Source organism: Schistocerca gregaria, unplaced genomic scaffold, assembly GCF_023897955.1.
Source record: "Schistocerca gregaria isolate iqSchGreg1 unplaced genomic scaffold, iqSchGreg1.2 ptg001431l, whole genome shotgun sequence".
In the NCBI taxonomy this organism is placed as follows: domain Eukaryota; kingdom Metazoa; phylum Arthropoda; class Insecta; order Orthoptera; family Acrididae; genus Schistocerca; species Schistocerca gregaria.
The window spans coordinates 27,501-32,500 of NW_026062730.1; the positions used below are offsets into that span (position 1 = coordinate 27,501).

Consider the following 5,000-nt stretch of genomic DNA (forward strand, 5'->3'; position numbering starts at 1 on the left):
GTGGTGGACCGACGGTCACTCCAGCCGCACCTGTGAATGCGCCACCCCCACCGCCCGACTCGCAACTCGAGCGGATGTACGGCGGACTTTTCCCGCAATCGTACATTGCAGTCCACCCCTATATCTTCCACTTCATGAAGAGTTATCTCCCAAAAGCCAAAGTCCCGCTGTCCCAATACATGCTCTGGACGGCGGGCCGCGAGACGTGACGCCCGGTGGCAAAGAGTGCGCCGCTGAGGATATAGAGGGTCCGTCCCCCCGCACAGTGGTGACGGTGTGCGGGTAGTGTTTCCGACACCGCTTCCTGCGGTGGCAACGCTGGGGCAGAGTCGATACTCGCCCACTGGTGGAAGGTAAGCATTCTGCTTTACATCAGTACATAACTAATATTTCAGTCGTCTGACGTCCCTGCTTAGTAAATGATGCAGGACCACATACATAGATGATACATACTGTAAACTGGGGAGGACAGTGTGAACCGCACTCGACCCAGTCACCCTATCTCACAGTCCACTCTGTGTGTAACAAAGCGAAAGCACCAAAGCACTATCGTTCAACAACATCCATTTTATCCTCGCTGCCACAGGACACTATCCAAAGAACGACAAGAGGAACGTCACGTCCACTAATAAGACAGAATGTCTCACACCACCCGCAAACAACGCAGCTCAAATCAGCCAGCAACACCCACAGTGGTCCACCCAGTATCAACACAGGACGCAACGCCACGCCACAACACAAAAGGTACAAGTAATAAAATACCCTTTGGCCACACTCCTTATAAAGGCATCGAACCAACCCACCACCTGACACCAGCCAAACGTACATCCTGATTTGACACATCTCTGGCAACCTAACCCACGTTGGCCCTTAACCTAACCCACGTTGGCCCTTAACCTAACCCACGTTGGCCCTTAACCTAACCCACGTTGGCCCTTAACCTAACCCACGTTGGCCCTTAACCTAACCCACGTTGGCCCTTAACCTAACCCACGTTGGCCCTTAACCTAACCCACGTTGGCCCTTAACCTAACCCACGTTGGCCCTTAACCTAACCCACGTTGGCCCTTAACCTAACCCACGTTGGCCCTTAACCTAACCCACGTTGGCCCTTAACCTAACCCACGTTGGCCCTTAACCTAACCCACGTTGGCCCTTAACCTAACCCACGTTGGCCCTTAACCTAACCCACGTTGGCCCTTAACCTAACCCACGTTGGCCCTTAACCTAACCCACGTTGGCCCTTAACCTAACCCACGTTGGCCCTTAACCTAACCCACGTTGGCCCTTAACCTAACCCACGTTGGCCCTTAACCTAACCCACGTTGGCCCCTTAACCTAACCCACGTTGGCACCTTAACCTAAGTTACGCTGCACCTTAACCTAAGTTACGCTGCACCTTAACCCAAGTTACGCTGCACCTTAACCCAAGTTACGCTGCACCTTAACCCAAGTTACGCTGCACCTTAACCCAAGTTACGCTGCACCTTAACCCAAGTTACGCTGCACCTTAACCCAAGTTACGCTGCACCTTAACCCAAGTTACGCTGCACCTTAACCCAAGTTACGCTGCACCTTAACCCAAGTTACGCTGCACCTTAACCCAAGTTACGCTGCACCTTAACCCAAGTTACGCTGCACCTTAACCCAAGTTACGCTGCACCTTAACCCAAGTTACGCTGCACCTTAACCCAAGTTACGCTGCACCTTAACCCAAGTTACGCTGCACCTTAACCCAAGTTACGCTGCACCTTAACCCAAGTTACGCTGCACCTTAACCCAAGTTACGCTGCACCTTAACCCAAGTTACGCTGCACCTTAACCCAAGTTACGCTGCACCTTAACCCAAGTTACGCTGCACCTTAACCCAAGTTACGCTGCACCTTAACCCAAGTTACGCTGCACCTTAACCCAAGTTATGCTGCACCTTAACCCAAGTTACGCTGCACCTTAACCCAAGTTACGCTGCACCTTAACCCAAGTTACGCTGCACCTTAACCCAAGTTACGCTGCACCTTAACCCAAGTTACGCTGCACCTTAACCCAAGTTACGCTGCACCTTAACCCAAGTTACGCTGCACCTTAACCCAAGTTACGCTGCACCTTAACCCAAGTTACGCTGCACCTTAACCCAAGTTACGCTGCACCTTAACCCAAGTTACGCTGCACCTTAACCTAACTTACGCTGCACCTTAACCTAACTTACGCTGCACCTTAACCTAACTTACGCTGCACCTTAACCTAACTTACGCTGCACCTTAACCTAACTTACACTGCACCTTAACTGTCACATGTAACGTCACAGGAATGTAGCTTTGCCTAACAGCAACCCTCTGAACATAGTTCACTGCTTGGATCCTCTGGTGTCATGTGTATTTCTTGATGCCATGGTGCGTACCCTCACATAAAGGTCTTTCGAGTGTTGCGTACTTTCTACACAGTCCCGCTAACCACTGGAAGGGTGTACCGCTACAGAACGAATATCGCCCTCCCCTCCTGCCCTTCCAAGCTGGTCGGTCAGGCGTTTGTTTGTGAAATGAGCCTTGCAGCTGTTCAGTTGCATTCGGTTGTCGATGCAGTCAGTGTACGTTGTGGTACGGCCTGTGTGGACTGTCCGCTGATGTACGCGTAACCCACACTGATCATCCGTCGTTACGTACTGAGTGACATAATGTGGCACATGCTTGACCGTACACCGGCTGCGCCCTACAATGGCGAATCATAAGGGCCATATGTTGTGCACGATGCTACTTGTCTCGTCTCCCCATTACAGCGAGATTGCACTGTTGTACGCCGTACAGACATGTGGTAGGTAGGTACGGACGAAAGTATTGCATGTTGGCCCCCCCCCCCCCCCCCTCCTCCCTCTGCCGGGAATCAGCGTGAGCCGTCTGTTGATGTAGCGACGAGGGTTTTCCTATTTAATCGTATTGCCCCACACAACATGATAGCACGGTGGACCGCGTTCCACATCTGCGACATGCTACAGAGGCCGGTTGACAGTCGACCGCGCAAGGGACATTGCACACGTGCGCGGACCATCTTCCACGTGTTCTCTCGTGTACATGCCGCAGTGTGTATGTGGGCTGATGTAGCGTGTCGTGACACATAACATGCAGGCATGCCAGAATCGTAGATTTCGCAAATGTAGATTGACGTATACGTTTGCTGCCAAAGATCCGCAAATGAACTGGAAATCAGTTGTTGAGCGGTTGTTCGCGCTGCAGGTGCATCGGTGATAGCGACGATCGGTACATCTATGAACCGGTTGTTTCGGCGGTACCCGCCATGCCCCCGAACCTGAGTTGGCCATGTGGGTATGAAGCGATACGAGGCTGTGGCTTGGCGGGACAGTCCCCGGCCGGTGAGGGGGGGCCGCCCGGCGTGCTGGCCGCGCGCTGCGTGAGCGCACGCACTACAGCCGGCTGGTGGGGGGCGCCCAGTGGCAGGAGCGCCGGCCGACGGGCCCGGCTGGCGTCCCAGCTATGCGCCGGCGCACCCTGCGCGCGGCGCCAGGCGGCCAAAGTGGGTTCTGCCGAGCCCGGTGCGAAGCGCGGTGGACATCTGCAGTGTGCTGGTCCGATTGCGGACTGTGTGCGTTGAGGATGCGCCGCCGCCCGGCACTCGGCGTCGCGACGCCGTCTGCTGCTCGGTCGCCCCCAGCGGTTCTCGCAGGTGGTTTGTATCGCAGCTCTGCGGACGTGTTGGCGCGTGCGCTGTGCTGGGAGAGTTCGCTTCTGCACCCAAGTGGGGCTTTGCCCTTCTGTGGCGCTGGCGTTGGAGCTGCCGGTCACCGTAGGTGGCGCGTGTTGTTTCCCGCCGGCAATGCCACGACAGCACGCTCCCGGGCCTCTGTCGGCAGCGGCAAGCTCAGTTGGGAGCACGGGTGTTCGCACTGAAAGCGTCTACTCGCCCATCTCCGGGCGATTGCGCCTCTCTCGAACCCGACCAAGTACTTAGGACGGCGCTGCGCGCCGCCGGGACCTGAGAGGGTTTCGAGGTGTATCGTGCAGGGGAGCTCAGCCTCCTCCTGTTTGCAGAATAATTGAGCGGACGCTTGCGTGTTCGCGCGGGCCCTCGTTACACACTCCCGGGCGGCCGGCTGCTCAGCTCTCGTTGACGCAGCTCCCTGGTTGATCCTGCCAGTAGTCATATGCTTGTCTCAAAGATTAAGCCATGCATGTCTCAGTACAAGCCGCATTAAGGTGAAACCGCGAATGGCTCATTAAATCAGTTATGGTTCCTTAGATCGTACCCACGTTACTTGGATAACTGTGGTAATTCTAGAGCTAATACATGCAAACAGAGTCCCGACCAGAGATGGAAGGGACGCTTTTATTAGATCAAAACCAATCGGATTGGCTCGTCTGGTCCGTTTGCCTTGGTGACTCTGAATAACTTTGGGCTGATCGCACGGTCCTCGTACCGGCGACGCATCTTTCAAATGTCTGCCTTATCAACTGTCGATGGTAGGTTCTGCGCCTACCATGGTTGTAACGGGTAACGGGGAATCAGGGTTCGATTCCGGAGAGGGAGCCTGAGAAACGGCTACCACATCCAAGGAAGGCAGCAGGCGCGCAAATTACCCACTCCCGGCACGGGGAGGTAGTGACGAAAAATAACGATACGGGACTCATCCGAGGCCCCGTAATCGGAATGAGTACACTTTAAATCCTTTAACGAGTATCTATTGGAGGGCAAGTCTGGTGCCAGCAGCCGCGGTAATTCCAGCTCCAATAGCGTATATTAAAGTTGTTGCGGTTAAAAAGCTCGTAGTTGGATTTGTGTCCCACGCTGTTGGTTCACCGCCCGTCGGTGTTTAACTGGCATGTATCGTGGGACGTCCTGCCGGTGGGGCGAGCCGAAGGCGTGCTTGCGCGTCCCGAGGCGGACCCCGTTGAAATCCTACCAGGGTGCTCTTAGTTGAGTGTCTCGGTGGGCCGGCACGTTTACTTTGAACAAATTAGAGTGCTTAAAGCAGGCAAGCCCGCCTGAATACT

General features: G+C 54.7%; 1 non-coding gene across 1 annotated transcript in view; it reads left to right on the plus strand.

The window, feature by feature from the left end:
• The first annotated feature begins 4,126 nt into the window (after positions 1–4,126).
• LOC126332173 (small subunit ribosomal RNA) overlaps positions 4,127–5,000 on the plus strand; it is a 1,893-nt gene continuing 1,019 nt past the window's right edge. Inside the window, exon 1 of the ribosomal RNA XR_007563584.1 lies at positions 4,127–5,000. This exon is cut by the window's right edge and continues 1,019 nt beyond it. This is a non-coding gene — a ribosomal RNA (small subunit ribosomal RNA).